This window comes from Elgaria multicarinata, chromosome 9 (genome assembly GCF_023053635.1).
Source record: "Elgaria multicarinata webbii isolate HBS135686 ecotype San Diego chromosome 9, rElgMul1.1.pri, whole genome shotgun sequence".
Taxonomy (NCBI): Eukaryota; Metazoa; Chordata; class Lepidosauria; order Squamata; family Anguidae; genus Elgaria; species Elgaria multicarinata.
Genome location: NC_086179.1, coordinates 71,088,230 through 71,107,958, shown reverse-complemented (window position 1 = coordinate 71,107,958; position 19,729 = coordinate 71,088,230). Strand labels below are relative to the sequence as shown.

At 41.3% G+C, this 19,729-nt stretch overlaps 1 protein-coding gene across 2 annotated transcripts in view; it reads left to right on the top strand.

The window, feature by feature from the left end:
- GRM8 (glutamate metabotropic receptor 8) overlaps positions 1 to 19,729 on the top strand; it is a 572,661-nt gene that overhangs the window by 532,864 nt on the left and 20,068 nt on the right. The gene's annotated exons all lie outside the window — the stretch shown is intronic.

The window sequence follows — 19,729 nt, the reverse complement described above, 5'->3', positions numbered from 1 at the left end:
ATTACTTTGCTCACTAGGTTTGTTGGTTATCTGAAGTGAAATCAACAACATTATTCCCCTGGAAGAGTAATGTTCAATACGTGGGTTTTGTGGTCTAAATTTAATATCCATTGATTTTTCTTTTAAAAAAAATCTATAAGAAAATATCTACATGAATAAAGGTGAGACGAAGTAATGCAATAAGAGAGGGTTAGTAAGGCTTTTCAGGGAAGAATTTAGCATAAGGTTGGTGTAAAGTGTCTTCTGGCCATGAGAGTTGCTTAGCATGACTCTATTCAACACAGCCAGAGAAAATCTATTTTTATTCTCCTCCTAAAAGGATGAAGGATGCCTAACACTCCCAAGAGGGTCAATTTAAGGCTTTGTTGTGGTAATGGATGCTTCTCTTTGTAGCATCTGCTTGTGTTGTTTCTGCAATAAAACCTTAGAGATTATGAACATTTCACTTGGTTATAGGTCTGAAAGATTTCTTGCCCGGCCTTGCAGTTACATTGCACAACTACCAAGCATCCATCTGCATCCCAGGCTACACACCCCAAATGCCATCCATTCAACTCTCCAAATTGTCTTTTGTTCTGAAGTTCTGGAATGAACAGCTAAATAATAACTGCTTCAAGGCCTAGTGATGACTGAATATATAAGCCCACATCCCTGGGCTATACCACTTCAGACTTGAGGCTCATCTAAATCAAGCAAGATATTCCACTATGAATGTGGTATGAAAGTGGTATATAAAAGGCAGGAGACACACTACTGCTTTATAGTGGTACTGAAGTGCACAGACAACTGTTGGGGCCCATGACACATCTACACCAAGCAGGATATAACACTATGGACCTTTCTACACTTAAGGATTATCCCTGGGAAATGGAGGAATCATCCCTGCCTGCTTCTGGGATCCCCTGTGTGTCATTTGGATGCACAAGGATGATCCCGGGATAAATGCCTGTTGTAGACATGCCCTATGAAAGTAGTATGAAAATGGTATATGGTATGTGTCATGGGCCCCAACAATTGACAGTGCACTTCAATGCCGCTATAAAGCAGTAGTGCGGCTCCTGCCTTTCATAGTGGAATATCCTGCTTGGTGTAGATGAGCCCTTGAATAGCTTTCCATACAAAAGAACCTACTAGGTGATGGAGGGAAAGCGTCTAGCCTCATCTTATCGCTGGCATGCCAGTTTCCAATGCACAGGAAATATTGTTGATGAGGAGCGTTCCATCATGTAAACCCCACAGTCTGAAGTGAGTAGAGACTCCATGAGCAATAGATCTTAAGCTCGATTGATTGTTACAGAAAAAGCACCATGGGTGTGCTTCTTATGATGATTTTTTAATGGACTCAAGCTCTGGTGTGTACATACAAAATATACGTGTATTACATCTATTAGGAGGAGCACACACACGCGCGCACACACACACACATATATATTATGGCTTTCTTCTTCAAAATACCTACAGGAGGCATCAGAAAAAGAGATCTCCTCAGGACTGTTTTGAAATGCTGTTCTTTTTGGTATTGCCTGGTATCCAGCATATAGGCAGCAGCCTTGAATGAGATACGTTTGCCAGAGGGAAAGTGGCTAACTTCAAAGGCAGCCTTCAGTGTACAAAAGTGCTTTTTAAACTTCCTAAAAAGGTTCTTTAGAACTGCAAGTCCTCATTCTAATAATGGTTAATTATTTATAATGACATATTATGGCCATTAGAAAAACCATTGTACTGTCACGTACTTGGTATCATGTTAGACTTTCCCCACCAGTTCCATAGTGTCTTTAGAAGAATATTCCGACAAATGGGTAAGTTTGTCAATGAAAAGGATTTCATTTGTTTTTTTCTAAACTGTGGTGGAATGAAGTAAAGGAGGAGAAGCCTTCAGCCAGGCCCTCAACCAGGCTTCCACAAACCCCATTTCATTGCAGTCAGAGGCAGTAAAAAACTAAGATGTTTCTCAAGCTTCCGAGGGCCTGCCGTACATGGCTTATGTTCTGTACTGTGGGTCACAGACCCAAGGTGTGCCTGAATTTCTTTTTTACTCTAGAGCATGAGTGTTGTATCTCAGGCCCTGGGGCCAAAACTAGTTGGCCTGGGGGGGGGGCAGGCAATCTGGTAATCCAGGGTTTCCTGGATGGCCTGCCACCTTCCCCTGACCATACCCACATTGCCCTGATCACTGTTTGTTGGGTGAAATTTCAGCCCTAAGGCTTAGTTGGCAGTAAGAGCTTTACATGAAAATAGGCTGATAATTTTTGGCTACACTCATTTTGCTTCCACCTCCACTCCCTTTGCCTTTGGCCCCAGGTGCCACTGAAATGCATCCCCACAAGAGCTTCTCCAGAATTGAATTCGTCACAGGCTGAAAGAGTTTCGACACTCCTGCTGCATTGTAAGTGTAGGGGGTCTTGAACCTAATTAGGACTTTAGCTTGGAGATTGGGGGGGGGGGGCTTTAACCCTTCTCCCCATGCTGTGGCCCTGATCTGAATCAGGCTGCCCACACCTGAAATTTTAATTACCAAATAGTGATTCATTAAAGAAAATGTATCGTGATTTGGCAATGGATATTACAGGCACGATCCTCTCCAATCTGGATTGGAAGCATGTTGGGGGAAAAGTTAAAGCCTCCATATCCTTCACACACACACACACACACACACACACACACACACACACACACACACACACACACGTACGTCCTGGGCAAGATCTACACTACTGCTTTGTAATGGTTTATAATGGCATTGACAACTGTTGGGGCCCAGGGTACACGCCATAGAATATTTTCAAACTGCCTTCATAGTGTTATATCCTGCTTGGGGAGATCTTGCCTGATGAAGACTGGGGTCACTCTGCTCACTCTTGATTTAAAAAAGAGGAAAAGGCTAGCTATCTTTAACTTTGAGCTTCTAATAGAAGACGTACTCTTGCTTCCCCTTAAGAAATGATTTCCTTTGTTATAGTTGTAACTTCATTGCTATTTAAAAGAATATCTGAAGGGGTCTTGAGGTAGCCCAAATGGCCTTAAGTCCCCTTCAGATGTACTTTTAACTATGGCTATGCACAGCCACCACCACCCCAATTTGCCTTGGAGGTTGAGAAGGAGCTTCCAAATTGACTCTGATTCAGCTTGGGGCACCTCAGAACTGTCCCAGCCTACTTCAGATTCTGGAAATGGCCTTTTCCTACCACTGAAGTTTGCAACAATATATCTACAGCAGGCCGGAGCTACCATCTTCCTTAAAGATGATGGCTTTCCTGGAGGACGGGTGGCACACTTGCACAATCAGGTGGGTGGGGGGATGTGGCTCACCATCGGGCTGAAATGGCCTGAAGAACTTTGGTCACTTTGGGCCAAGGTGGCCCAATCCAGTCCTGACTCGGCTTCGGGTGTGTGTGTGTGCAGGCTAAATTAGCCCACTCCAAGTCAGTTTTGGGGTTTGGGACCAATGGGGTGCACATGCCTACTTTTAACTCCTCTGTCTGAACCCCCCATAGTTAACCCTCTTAGGGCCTTGCTAGACCTACTTTAAAATCCGGGCATGTGGAGGGACCAGCCCATGCTAGAAGTAGCGCGGGCTATTGCTCCTATCCACATGTTGATGCGACGGGGTAAAGGAAAGCCCCGTCGCGTCGGCCATTTTGTTTCTACCTTAAAGGCGCCATGTGCGCAGGAGCGCACCAATGATAAAGGTAGGGTGTTTTTTTTAAAAAAAATGAAGGGTTCCCCGATCCCCCTGTCCCCAATCCCCCCTGTCTGCGATCCCCCCGCCCACCCGTGATCTCCGATCCCCCTATCCCCTGTGATCTCCGATCCCCTGCCCACCCACGATCTCCGATCCCCCCATTCCCCATGATCTCCGATCCCCCCATCGTCCATGATCTCCGATTCCCCCTATCCCCCCTGGTTCCGGTTTCCCCCCCCATCTCCCCCCCACTCTGATGGCCACAGTGGTCCTGCGGAGCACTGCATGCTGGCCACCACTTTTCCGGCTACTCGCGAGTAAATGCGGTAGCCGGGAAAAGCAGTGGAACGGGCTACACGTCCGCGGTCTCGGGCTCATCCCAAGACTGTGGGAAATACCGGGCCACAACCGGTGCCGGTTATCCCAGGCCAAGGGAGGGTTACCCCTGCCTGAGCCCGGGATCCCCTGTGCATCATCTGGACGCACAGGGGGCGGCCCAGGGCTCGCACTGGGCTACTCCGTCGTCTAGCAAGGCCCTCAGTCTCTGAATGTTCTTTGTAAGGAGAGATGACAGGCACTGCTTCTCTAGGCCCATGTTGCTAGATATGGGCAAGATTGCGAGAGATTGTGCAAGATTGCTAGTCTTCTCTGAACATCATCTCACTGCTTGTCTTGTGCCCAATTCCTGTTCATGCTTGCGATTGCTGCTCGAATGGGAGAATTGCGCAAATTGAGCAGCAATTGAACATGAAATTAACACAATTTCCCAAATTTTACCAATTTTCCTCCATTGACAAAAAATGGGTTTTCAGTCTGCGGGGGGACTTTGCACAAATTAGAAAATTTGTGCAAAATAAACTGGGGAAAGTCACACACATGTCTGGCAATTTGCAAACATTTTTGGCAGACATATGCTTGCACTTTATTTATTTATTTATTTATTACATTTTTATACCGCCCAACAGCCAAAGCTCTCTGGGTGGTTCACAAAAATTAAAACCACAATAAAACAACCAACAGGTTAAAAGCACAATTACAAAATACAGTATAAAAAGCACAACCAGGATAAAACCACACAGCAAAATTGATATAAGATTAAAATACAGAGTTAAAACAGTAAGATTTAAATTTAGGTTAAAATTAAGTGTTAAAATATTGAGAGAATAAAAAGGTCTTCAGCTGGCAACGAAAACAGTACAGTGTAGGCACCAGGCGGACCTCTCTGGGGAGCTCATTCCACAACCGGGGTGCCACAGCAGAGAAAGCCCTCCTTCTAGTAGCCACCTGCCTCACTTCCTTTGGCAGGGGCTCACGGAGAAGGGCCCCTGTAGATGATCTTAAGGTCAGGGCAGGTACATATGGGAGGAGGCGTTCCTTCAAATAACCTGGCCCTAAACCGTTTAGGGCTTTAAATGTCAATACCAGCACTTTGAATCGGGCCCGGACCTGGACTAGCAGCCAATGAAGCTGGAAAAAGACTGGCGTAATGTGATCTCGTCGGCCACTTGCGTTCAGCACTTCGAATAAGTCATGCCTGCATGTTTGCGTGTAGAAATGAAATGTTCATACGCATCACACCATTTTTAAAACACACATTGCACCAGTTTTATATTCAAAATCCTGAGATAAACATTCACTTGGAGGGCAACCTGTTCCTAAATTCTAAGCGCGGAGAGGCAGCAGACTGCAGGGCATTCATAGGCAAAGAAAAGAATCTCTGCACATGCTCAGAGATACATAAACCCCTATTCCAAGACTCAGCTGTAGTATTGAAAAGGAGACTCTGGGGCCGAACTTAGGCCATAGCTAGACCTAAGGTTTATCCCAGGATTGTCCTGGGGTCAAACCTGTTCATCTAAGTGCCACACAGGGCATCCATCGCTCAGGCAGGGACGAATCCGGGATGATCCTGGGATAAACCTTAGGTCTAGCTATGGCCTTAGTTACATCATGGCACTTGTTATTCACAGTGGGGCAGGAAGAAGCAAAAAATAAAGAAATCTTGCATTGCATTGAACAAGACGTGGGGAAACTTTGGGTGTGGGAGGAAATAACAAGCTTTTGTGGAGAGCTGCCGGAGAGAAATAAGAAGTGCAATTTTCTATGGAACAGAATGTATGTGAGTGTGTGTTAATTGTCGTTTACTGACAGTGAAGATTGGGAACTGTGGTTAATAATTTCTAAGAGTTTTAGCATTTGAATCTGTGTGGGAGAGATGCCATCACTGTTGAAGTCATGCTTCTTAATTCTAAGTGTGTTTTGAGAGAGAGAGAGAGAGAGAGAGAGGCTGCAATTGCTCAGAAAAGCCTTCTGTATATGTTCAGAGGCACTTCTAAACTGTTTTTGTGTGTGTGTGTGTGTGTGTGTGTGTGTGTGTGTAGACTAATCCTTGCTTAGACCTTTATTGCTGTGCCTCGGAGACCATTAGCTATAAAATGAGACCAATGTCCTCTCAATGGCAACAATACAATCTAGTGCATAGATGCCTATTATGTGTATTTGACTTGCCATGTAATTAAGGGTGAATGGATTTTGTTAAATCTGTGTCATCTGCAATTGTCAGGTATCTTTCTTTCCATCATCTACTCATTGATGGAATCAGATATTTCTGTATGAAAAAATTGTTTGTTTGTGTGTTTGTGCAAGTGCATATTGGCAGATGAATGAAACTGCACAAATTCTCCCCAAAACAAAAAAAGTGATACACAAGTCCACCCAATCCATATGGCTCAGAAAAAGCCAGCCCACTGTGGACTCCATAGATCAGATTCATAGAAATCTGAACTCATTTGACTCCATTGTAGATGTCTCTGGCATCTCTATCAGTAGTACATGGCTCACTTCAGTGCTTTTTTACCATCTGCTAGTATGGACATTTAGGGCTCATCTACACCAAGCAGGATATTCCACTATGAAAGTGGTATAAAAGGCAGGAGCCACACTACTGCTTCATAGCAGTATTGAAGTGCACTGCAGGATCTACACTACTGCTTTATAGGGGTACTGAAGTGCACTGACAACTGTTAGGGCCCATGAGACATCTATACCAAGCGGGATATAACACTATGAAAGTAGTATGAAAGCAGTATTTGGTATGTGTCAATGGGCTCCAACAGTTTTCAATGCACTTCGATACCGCTATAAAGCAGTAGTGTGGCTCCTGCATTTTATATACTACTTTCACAGTGAAATATCTGCTTGGTGTAGATGAGCCGTTAGTTTCCATTTTCTACTTGTGGCACACATGGCTATGGACTGTGCTGGCCCACTATTGTCCACCATACCATGCCATTGGGCTGCCGGGTTGCCTCTAGCTGACCCTCTTATGCACACAAGTCTTTATTTTCCTTTGTGAAAATGCTGGAGGGTAAGGTATGATTTGTTGTAAGGCTAGAACTTAAGTCACCAGTTTTGCAATATTCTATTGATTCTTCTATGGTGAATGTTCTTAAGGCTTTCACAACAGACATGCAAAAATCATCGAAGGGAAACATGCAATGGGGAGGAAGCTCAATGCTAGAAGACCACATGCTCTCCATGCAGAAGACCCCAGATTAAATCCCTGACATCGCCAGTTAACAGTATCTCGGGTAGCAGGACTGGAGAAGAGTAACTCTCAAATATAAGATGTTTGAGAGTTACTGCCAGTTTCAGTATTGTACTGGGCTGGATGGACAAATGATTTGACTCAGTATGAAGTGGCTTCCTATGATAATTGAGATGTCAGAAGAATCTGGTAGAATCAGAAGACTCACAGCTTTTTGGGAGGTTGAGGATTGTGCAAATTTACAAAAATAGCTGCTTGCCCCATGCATTGGCATATAGGATAGAAGTTAATGGTGGTGGTGGTGGTTTTGAAGTTTTCAAGATAGAATGTGACCCATTGATTCCTTGATTCCTACAACTTACTTCAACAAGGAAGACCCATAGACATGGGTCTTCCTTGGACCAGCCCAAGACATTTTGCTGCCTGAGACATCCCCTGTTCTGCTGCCTCTATGGACTTCTTTGTCCTGTTGTGTTCCACTGCCTGTAATGTTGCATAAATGGGCCTCTTGATGGCTGTCATTTGTGCAAAATGGCCGTTCATGTAAAAGGATGAGCTGTCAATAATAGTGGCTGAGCGGAGAAATGGGATCCCAGCACTGCAGACTGCCTGGAGGTTCATTCAGCATAGCAAACAGGGGGAGGTTCCCAGTGGAGTCCAGTGAGCTGCACATGGTGCAGGCTCCCACCTGATACACCCGTACCTGTGAGTAAGCCCCTTTAATATAGTGAAACTTAACTTGTATGTAGCCATGTATAGGACTGGACTGCAACAATGTAAACATAAAATGGCTCAGGTTTTAAAATCTTAATTTTCTTGTGAGGACATTTTGCTTTAGTTTGATGTGTGATTAAAAAGAAAACTTTCAGCAAATTACTAGCATAGCTTCAAAGGGGCAAAAGACAACTCTAATTTAGACTATATACAATACATTCTGAAAACCACAAGCTCAGTTCTAAAGTAATTATTCAGCCAAAGTACCAATTTAAATCAATGGATTTGCCTGCACAAGAACTAAGACAACACTTTACAACTGAGCCCTTTGTGATGGATTAAACCTGACAGAAAGTTCTACTTGTGAAGCATCATAACAAATTGCATAATAGAGAAAGTCAAAGAACCAAGGGCAGGTAGAAGCTATCTCTTTCTGAAATGGAAGAATGGTGACGAGCAGAAATCCATATTCAACTTTTTGCATTTGTAAAATGTATACATTAGAATGAAATGCATTTCCATTTAACACAAATATTCTAGGAATAGATTTTCATGGTGAGTAAACAATATTCAAAATTGCCTTTTATATGTCTGGGAAGAAGACATTTAGAAATTGATCAAAATCCATTTGGTAATTTTGATTGTGTTAAACATTCAGATATACATGTGTACATGCTTTTCTACTCTAGTTTTATGAATAATGTAAACATAATATTACAAAAAATTGTGTCTCCACTAGTGGTGTACAGATTTTGTTAAATTCATTATGTCTGTGTTTCAAGGATTGTCGGACATCTATCATTCCCTTTTGTTCCAGTACTAATGTGTAGTTGTGCTAATGCATATTAGCATGAGTGCAAATTTGCACAAACTCCCCCCTCTAGAAAGTAAAATCCAGTCCGCAAATTCACAGAATTCACATCACTCAGAAGAGACTGATTTGCAATAGAAAGCACAGGTTGGATTCATAGAAATCCAGACTCACTTGAAACCATTACACTCTTCTCCAACATCACTAGCCTCCACTAAACTACAGGATAATTAATGTGTTTCAGATTTCTTTAAACTGGAGTTCTTAATGTAGCAAACAGTACCAAGGGAAGGAGCATGTTCCCCCCCCCCGACCTCTTGGCCACAATGGAGAGTAGGGCTTTATCTCTCCCTGCCCCCAGCAAGCCCAAATTACTGTGCTGTTTGCCATCTTGGATGTCATGGCTGATTTGAGGAGGAAATGGAATTCCCTCTAGCCCTTCTTTTTTGGAAAATATTAAAACATGTTGTATGATTTTACTTTTTCCTATTTCTCATTTACTCACATTGCTCCATACAAGAGTGTAAGAAAGATAGTGCCTTTATTTTGTCAAGCAGCTCAATTCTGTGCCTGTTTATTGGGAAGTGCACTCCACTGGGTTGGTTCTAGGTCAAGGTAGTCCCACTTTAGTCCCATTTAAACCCTGACTAACTTATCCCGTTGAACTCAATGAAACTGAAGCATAACTAATTTGACCTGCATCCTAAGTAAATGCGCTTAGGCTGCTGCTACCTTTGTCACACTTGGAAAAACAACACCTTTTTTAAAAGACTATTTTCTATAACAATGTTTGTGTGTGCAGGATGTTAAGCTGCTCATACATACGCCTAATCTACATCAAGCAGGATATTGCACTATGAAAGCAGTATATAAAAGGCAGGGGCCACACTAATGCTTTAAAGCAGTATTGAAGTGCACAGGCAACTGTTGGAGCCCTTTGACACATACCATATACTGCTTTCATACCACTTCCATAGTGCAATATCCTGCTTGTTGTGACTCCTGCCTTTTATATGCCACTTTCATACCACTTTCATAGTGCAATATCCTGCTTAGTATAGATTACGCCTGGTGTTATCTAAAAGAGAATCAATTGCTTTTCTCTAGATCACATCCTGACATTATTTTCCATAGCACTCTTTATACCATATGGTTGGAAAACTGTGCACAATGAATACATGAACAGAAAGCCAGTTTGTATCCACTGTCTACATTCTAACTTCCATGCATTTATTACCTCTGTGATGAAGTTAGAGGAATGCCCGCTGGCTCCCCATCTGCATATTCATTCTGGGTTATTGCCAGCCATGTGAAAAGGGCTCATGGAAAGAGCTATAGGCATGTGAGAATGCCCTAAGCATTTTTAAAATGGCTCCCCAAAGGTACCAGGATTGTTCCATACACAGGCCAAGGCTAGACCAGGCCTATATCCAGGGATTGTCCCGGGATCATCCCTGTGCATCCAAATGACACACAGGGGATCCCGGGAGCAGGCAGGGATGACCCCTCCATTTGCCTGGGATAATCCTTAGGTCTAGCTAAGGCCACAGAGACAAACTTTACCCTGAGTTAATAAAAGGATTTTAAGGTTAGGGTAACTCTCTGAGAATCTCTCTGAAATTGGGGCATCTCCCTGTAAATATTTTAGGAGACTTCCTAAACTGTAAACTCTCTGATATGAACTCTCCAACATATTGTTGCAATACAATAATGTGCTACGCTAGTTAAGATTTTTTTTTCCAAATTCTAGAACTCTCAATTGGGGAAAGCAGCGTGTATTAGCAACGATGGCCTTATCTACACCAAGCAGGATATTCCACTATGAAAGTGGTATATAAAAGGCAGGAGCCACACTGCTGCTTTATAGTGGTACTGAAGTGCACTGGCAACTGTTGGGGGCCATGACACATCTACACCAAGCAGGATATAACACTATGAAAGCGGTATGACAGCGGTATATTGTATGTGTCCATGGGCCCCAACAGTTGTCAGTGCACTTCAATACCACTATAAAGCAGTAGTGTGGCTCCTGCCATTTATATACCATTTTCATACCACTTTCATAGTGGAATATCCTGCTTGGTGTAGATGAGCCCTATGACTCCTCTCTCTTTCTGGCTCCTGCTTCTCTCCCTCTTTCTTTAAATTTCTGTTGTATTTGGTAACATTGGATTTTACCAATGTTAACAAATACTACTGGCAATTAAGCATGCTCTTTGGGAGAATTTGATGTGAAATGAATTCTAACGGCAGCGTTTGGGTGGTCCCCCCCCCACACTACTTGTTGATTCATTTGAGCTGTTTCCTTGCTCATTACACTAAACACATTAGCACAATACATTGGTTGTATTTGCACAGTTACGCCAGCCCAAAGCTGCCCTATGTTTATCCAGCCATTGGGGTAACCAGCTGTTACTTATTTTAGGCTTCCATCATTTTGCACAAGAGAGCAACTTAATTATGCCTTGAAGATGCTCAACAAAATTATCATCTGGAAAAAGTGTACTTCATTTAATATGTTGCTGTATCAAGTACTTGAACTCTAACACTAGTGCCATATGCAGTAAATAAATAAACATACCACATTAAACTGAAATTCTTTCCAGGTTAATAATTACAGGTTGCTTCAACATTATTAGTATTCTACATGACAATATTTTTCTAGCCCTGGATTTCTCTCAGGTTAATGGAGTTTCATGAAGTAAACTATAATCAGTATTATAATCGGGATGTCTTACCTATCAGTAAGGAAGCAAGCAGAGGTGATGAATATTGAAGCAATAATTCCAATCCAGGCACATGGCCAAACTTTAATAGCTAAAGGAATTGTGGCCACATTCCTTCATTCTAGTGTTTGTGGTCATGAACAGCCGACAGTTATGTTGAGTTAGGCCATGGCTAGACCAGGCCTATATCCTAGGATAGTCTCAGGATCATCCCTGTGCATCCAAATGACACACAGGGGATCCCAAGAGCAGGCAGGGACAATCCCTCTATTTGTCTGGGATAATCCTTAGGTCTAGTTAAGGCCTTAGACTGAAATGTTTTCAAATGTCTGGAGATATAGAAATTAAACTTAACACCGAGTCAACAAATTTGTTTTGTTAATGCAACTCAGGTTGAACTATATATATTTGGTTGTGAATATGAAACTAACATTTTAAAACTTGCCAGACTGACTTACTGAATTTTGAATGTCCCAAATGTCAGCTCCCATATTTGAAGATTTGCCAATCTATTTGAATTTATTTTGAATGGCTACCCATCTGCCAAATTTCCTAGTTAATGTACTCCATGGATAGCAATTTAAATTACCATTCAGTGCATGTACCTACAGACTGGATTAATTAACAGTGCCTATTGGGTACAAGAGCATTTTTGGATTGAAACTTCAAATGATAATGTAATTAATTCGCATTGTTATTGGACACGTTCATGCTAATAATGTGCATGTGGAAACAATAGAACTAGTGTTCTCTATTAAAAAGACATTTTACAAATGGCTGAGTGTTTGTTATTAAGTGGGAAATGATATCTGAGTCTAAAAAGAATCCTAAAAAGTACCAAAAAATAGCAACTAAGCAGCATAAAAACATGAGAAACCAAGCAAGGATAAATCAGATCAAACTGAGAAATTAAAACAGTTCTTTGCCCATTGCCAAAATGACATCAGTGTAGGTACCAGGTGAACCTCCATGGGAGAGAGCATCCATCCTGGGCAGTTGATAAGAGTACAGACAAACACATGTGAGGACAGGAGGTACTCTGATCCCAACCTAGGAGTGCTTTGAAGTAGGGACAGAAGAATCTGTCAATTTCAGTTTTGCTCGATTTCTTATTTTTTTTCCAACCTGGCATTTGTTTTGTCCTGCTTCCATGTGAGTTTGTGATAAAAGTGAGCATGCATTTTCATATGCATTTCTGACTAGCATATGCATATGCATTGAACTGAAGAAATTTCTTCCCCATCCGTACCTTGAAGGTCAAAACGAGTACATGGCTTTGAGTCCGGAAACAGACCAGAGGCTACTACAGTTGATGAAGCACCAGTCTGATATGTTTGTAACTTCCTGCCCCAGTTAGCAGTACAGCAGCTGTATTTTGAAATAACTTCAGTTTCTTAAATTAAGGCCTTAGCTAGACCTACCTTCTATCCCACAACGGAGGAGGGAAGATCTCAAGTGATTAACGTGAGATCCCTACTCCATTTACATGTAAGGTGCGATGACCTCAGGAGGAGAGGCATCACACCCGCCATTTTTTAAAAGAAGATGGAGCACATGAATGGTCATGCACAAAGGTAAGGTTTTTTTTAGAATTTTAACTTAATTTCCCCGCTCCCCCAACCCTACCTTCGATGGGCACAGCTCCCGGCTCCACGCGAGTAATCGCGTGGAGCTGGGTCAAGCTGCAGCAACAGGCCACATGTTCTGTGGTCTCGGGCTCAGCCCAAGACTGTGGAAAAAGCAGGCCCAAAGTGGAGGGTGAGATCCTGGGGGAAGGGAGGGTTCACCCCGGGATTTCGCCTGGTCTAGCTAAGGCCACGTTTAGAGATGCACGAGAATTTCATTTACTCATGCAAATCATCTGAACTTGAGCAGGAAAGCACATTCTCTGAAAATATCCACAAATTCCTAACTTGCATTTGTATTCACACACATTTTTAAAAATGTGCACATTAAACAGTATGCAGTTTTGTAAAAATCCCCATTGTCACTCTTTGTAACATGGTGTGGAGAGGATATGCACGTTTGGGTGCACTTTTTAGAAAAAAATGCATGTTTTTCCCATTCGAAATGCACACGTTTTCTAGTTGAATGAAAGAAGACCTCAGTCAAAACCAAGACATGGGGTGAGCTGAGCTTCAAGGTGGTGTTGGGGGAATCTCAGCCATTGCAAAAGCTACTTGGTTGTTACTCCATAAACAAGTTTCTCTAAGCCCCCTCTCCTTATTTTGTGTGTAAAATCCAGCCAAAGGAAGATTGCATGAAACATGAAAGTAAGCTCACTATTTTATGGCTTTCAGTTGGTCCTTATAAAGGCATCATGCTACTGCTCGTATAGTGCAATATGACATACAAGGAGGGTCAGTCAAAGGTCAATAGCTTATTAAACTGAACTGCCTCCATGCATTTATATTATTGATTTTAAAAAATAAAATTGCTGAAATGGCTTATTTGCAAAACTAAGGCAGGAACTCACAAAACCACCTACTATGCAAAGTAATTCAAAAGCTTAAAACACAGTCTTGGTTTCTTCTGTCAGGTACAAAATAATCAAATAAGATACAAATTCAGTCAAATGTTAAAAGAAATTACGCGGTATCTTGCATCAGGCTGCTAAGGAAAGCAAGGGCATGTCTATACGAGTCCTTATCCTGGGGATCATCCCGGGATCATCCCTGTGCATCCACATGATGCACAGGGGATCCCAGAGGCAGGGAGGGATGATCCCTCCATTTCCCCAGGATAAATGGGATGGTTTTTAGCCCAATTTTTTGCATGGTCTTTGGATTGTCCTGAGACCACAGGAAGAGTGGCGGCCATCCCAGCTTTGTCCCACTTCCTCATGAGTAAACGGAAGGAGGCAGGAACCAGCCATGGGGCACGGAGCTCTTCAGGCACTCCATGCCCATCGGGGGTGGGGAGGAAGTGGGATTGGGGTTTTTTCCCCTTACCTTTTAGTTGGAGCACTCTCTCATTGTTATTTTAAACGGCAGCCACAACGTCCTTCTGGGACGTCGCATGGCCATCTGGACACCGAGGGAAGCCGGTAAGTCCACGATCCTCCCCCTACACCCTTGTGGTGTAGACATGCCCCAAGTTTCTAGAACAAGCAAAAATGAAAAGCGTCTTCTACAAAGTAAAGAACATGGTAAAAGGGGGTAATTTATGCGCATTTCACTCTGGGTGAAGTTGCTAGAATAAAATCAGGAATATTCTAGCAACTTCACCCAGAGAAATGCAACAGTTTATATACACACACACATACACACACTGAGTGTTTAGGTTGCTGCATGTGCATATGTGTGAGAGAACAGCATGTTTGTACAGTGTTTGTGTGAGCAAAGGAAGAGTTTTATTTTTTAAAAGAAACCAAGAGGCGGAACTGAAGACAGACATAGACTTCCTTGTCCTTCATTACATTCAAACATTTATGTAGATGCTGTGGGATAATAACCAATGCAATAGTACTGGGTAAATGGTTAAAAAACAAAAAAAATATTATTATTAATTAATTTATTATTTATAAAACAAAAAACCCTGCAAGTGAGACCCGTAATCAAATCTGCAGTATATTCAAACCTCTTAAGAGGAGCATTCCTGTTCATTACTCTGCAAAAGTCTTATAGTCCAGGGTGTTGGCATGCATTTCAAGGGTAGAAAATGGATAAAAGACATATTTTCCCCTCTGAATGCTCTGTAGGATGTGATCTACATTGGAAGCCCTTTGTTTGTGAGGTGCTGCTGTGCAGATATTTGTTACAAACCCGATTGCTGTTCTGTGGGCAAATATTAATAAATATAGTCAATATCCACTGCATTTATGATAGATTCATGTGCCACACACCAATGCATAATGTTGTAATTATGAGAGAAGAAGGAGGAGATTGAAAGGTTATTTATTTATTTAGAATATTTATATACCGCCCCTCATTGAAAAAATTTCGGAGTGGTGTACAAGGTAAAATGAAAATAAAAACAGAATAAAAGATTGTGTGTGTTTGATCATTTGTGTTTCTAGTGTGAGCACAAGCCACAATATATGCAGCAATTGAGAGAAATCGGAGGTCATGCTGCCATTTCAGGTTGCTGTACATAAGAACATAAGTCTAGAAATTTTATCTGTCAGCCGCCCTGAGATCCTTGTGATATAGGGTGGGATATAAATGTTTTAATAAATAAATAGTAAATGAATACACGTTTTGCAGATGTGCATGAATGCACATTTAAATGTTGTGTCATTATTCAGAGCCATGCATTTGTGTAGGTGCACAGTGAAAAATAGCCTCTCAAAAATCATGGTTTTCATGTTGGGAAATCCCATCAAAATCCATGCAAGATAAGAGCATGGAAGGGGAGGGGGAGGAGACAGACAGTGGGAAGAGAGAAGGTGGGGAAAATACCACATTAACCCCGTTCAGAAGACACCTTAAACCATGGATATAACCACAGTGGTTAAGCTAGAAAGTTAGGCTGTGTTCAGAAGACACCTTAAACCATTTATTTATTTATTTATTACATTTATATACCGCCCCATAGCCGAAGCTCTCTGGGCGGTTTACAAAAGTTAAAAACAGTAAACATTAAAAATATACAAAATTTTAAACCATCAAAAACATTAAAACAACAGTATCTATTTAAAAACATGTTTAACGGACCCCACTTCTGGGGTCCGTTAAAAAACAAACTTAGAGTTGTTAAATGCTGTTAAATGCCTGGAAGAAGAGAAAAGTCTTGACCTAGCGCTTGAAAGATAACAGTATTGGTCCCAGGCGAGCCTCATCGGGGAGATCATTCCACAGTCGGGGGGCCACCACCAAAAAGGCCCTTTCCCTTGTTCATGTGAGTCCTGAACCTCATTGGCACCCCACAAATACTGAAGTGTATTGTAGAATGTGCTGAAACCACTATCATTGCCACAACCAACCTTGTTGCATAATTTATGAAAGGTGGTTACAGAATTCCAAGATTCTGTGTACAGAATTTGAGACCACCGCTTTATAACCAACTGAATAGCTTCACAGTATGTAAAAGGAACAAGAAGCTATTACTAAATTACTGCCGAGGTGATCACCAATGGGCTGAAAGGTAGGCTATTTAGGCAGTCAAGTTAAGACCTCTCAAAATACCTGGACATTAATAGGTACTTCAGCACAATCTGGGTAACATGCTTACTTATTTAAATGACTTTCTATTCATTGAGCAAAAAGCCGTATTTGCCATGGTTAAAGCCGTGGTGTAAGGTATCTTCTGAATATGGCCTAGCTTTCTGGCTTAACCACCATGGTTAAAGCCATGGTTTAAGGTGTCTTCTAAACAGGCCCACTATAATTATGATAACACATGATTTCATAGACCACAGAAACTGCACTGGAAAAAAACTGCACCCTGTCATAAATATAGTTGGGTGGGTGGGTGGGGGGACAGAATATTGAGGAATAAGAATGTCGGGACAGTGGGTTGGGGAGTCTTCTGCTGTGCGAGTGAGCCAGACATTACAGTGCCAAGACAAAACATAGTGGCCCTTTTCATAAAACACCTTAAACCATGGCTTTAACAATAGTGCTTAAGGATTTTTGGCTTAAGCACCATGGTTAAAGCTGTGGGCTAAGCTGTCCTTCTGAACAGGGCCACTGTAATTTGGCCTTGGGCTCTTGTTTGGTGTGTTTTTGATTAAAACATGCCAAAATTTGCAATTTTCTCCATAAATCGTATGAAAAGAATTTGGGATTAACAAATCTGAATGAGGGAGAAAGCAAAATGAACCGATTCATCCAGGCAGCCAAGGGGCTTTCAGTGCTTCACTCTTAAAAGCCTAGGTTTTAATCCTTCATCTTCAGCCGCATTGTGATGATGAATTAGTGGTGTCGTCTCTCCCCACCACCTGACAGCTATAAGGCAGGCAGGTACAACATGGTCCTTTTCGAGTTAGGAATAGCTGTACCTATTGAACTTGGTTGAGTGAGAATTTCCTTCCGTTCATTGCTTAAAGACTTACAAAAACTCACAAATTCCTCCATAAAGAGGACATTTTAAATGCCATTGTCTTTTAATCCACATACTTACTGCATTCTCCATACCTAGGGCATTCTGTGATTTTGTAGAAGCTACTACCTTCTGTGAGTTGCTTTCAAAGTGATAGGCACTCCACCATGTGAGTTTGCTATTAAAGGGAATGATACACAACCTAAAAATGCAATTCTGTGCACACCTACCGGGTAGTAAGCCCCACTGAACTCAGTGTGATTTACTTCTGAGTAAACATTGATAGGATTATACTGTAAGGCTGCAATCATATACACACGTCCCTGGGAATACATTTCATGTATAGGGTTCATATATCGGTAGACACACATAGGATTACACTGCATGTCTTTCACAAGTGGTGCATCTATTCTCAAGTGGTAGACTTTGAGGTCATGAAGAACACAGTTGGCTTTTCCAATAAAATATTGTCAATTTTTCCATGTGTATTTCACAGATGCTCCCCATGGTAAGAATTCAAACCACTTAAGCAAATTTGTAACCCTTTCTGTTTAACAGTATCCAAAACAAGAGTAATGTTTATCTGTAGTCTCTAAGGACAACATGTGAAATGGATTTTATTTTATTATTTATTTCTTTATTTTGCAACAAAGGGCATTTCAAAATGTGTTATTATTGAGGTTATATACTAGACATTTTTCTTCATCTTCTGCTTCCTCCTAGAACCTAATTTACAGAGAGCATCAGCTCTGGTAAAGAATTTGGACTGAAAACTTGAAAACAGCACTGTTACTGAGAGGAACTTTATAGCATAGTCTTGGGTTAATGTGCTAGTCTTGGCTGTGCCATAAAAAACACAGCAGACAAGATGGAAAATCAGCAAGTGTCTATCAATAATGCCATGTAATGGCTTTTTATCGTCACCCTCCTTATCTGTGTTCGGGCATATAGAAATTCAAAGGGAGTTTGCTTAAGTCACGCAGGGGCATAGTAAGACACTCCATCACTTCTTGCTGTGAATAATAATTGTCAAAACAGAACTGTGTTGCTTAAAATTGCTATTTGATTACCAGCACACAATAGCAATTCTAAAGAGTGATCCAGGATGAACTAAGTAAAGTTTTACTGTAGTAGTGGTTGTAAGATATGCCTGGTCAGCTGGAAATATAGGTTAGAAATAAGGAGGGATAAATGAGTGCACAGCTTTAGAATAATTCCTAGCATAGTATAGTCTTGCTCTTAACACACATGCATGCATGCATGCATGCAAAAGAAAAGAAAAGAATAAGGGTAGCACTAAAGATTATTTGTCCTTGCAGGTACAATGGGAAGTAACCGGTATCAGCACAATCTGATTCCCAGTTTTTAAAACCATAATTTCTGAAAGTGTTCCTTTCCGATATTGTTCTTAGAAATTTCATTTGAAAATGATCTCTTCAGTTCTTGAAAGAACTTGTTTTCTGGCGGTTTTAGAGTAAATCCACAATTCGTCAAACTATTTTTTGTTCTTGAGCGTGTTACCATCTGAACTATTGTCCCCTTGTACTGGTGCATTATCAAGTGACAGATTCTTCTAGAAACATTGGTTTATTGAACAGATTATACTAGTCTAGCAGTGTTGTCAACTTTTTTTGTCCAGATCGGATACACTTGTTCATTATTGGAAAATAAAGCTGTTACACACTTTATTATTAGTAGGAGAGTAGATTTTAATAATAGGGCTGCCTCTTTCACCCACTCATTAGTGAGAGACAACTTACCATAATTATATGCAGTGTGGGTGAACTGTCTTTCTGGTATAAGTGAAACAAATTCACTGCATGACACCATTTCTGCATTCGTCAATTCGTAGTGGCTAATTGTTATTATATTGAAGGGAGGATAAATACAAGTATAAGAGATTATATAGATTAGATTAGATAGATAGATAGATAGATAGATAGATAGATAGATAGATAGATAGATAGCAAAAGTGGAAGGCACATATAAGATAGTAAATGTAAGATTATAAAATGCATTTAATTTTCGACAAAACTGAATCTGACTATTCTGTCATATATTAGCTTTGGAGTGCCACAAAATGGTTTGTCCTCCTCTCCATTTTTATCATCACAAAAACCTTGTGGGGTATGTTAGGCTGAGAGTTGGTGCTCCTATTCAGACAACGTGCTAAGCCATGGTGGTTAAGGATTTTGAGCTAAACATTATGACTTAGCATGTCATGTGGACCATTCCTAACCATGGTGGCTACATAACCATGGTTTAAA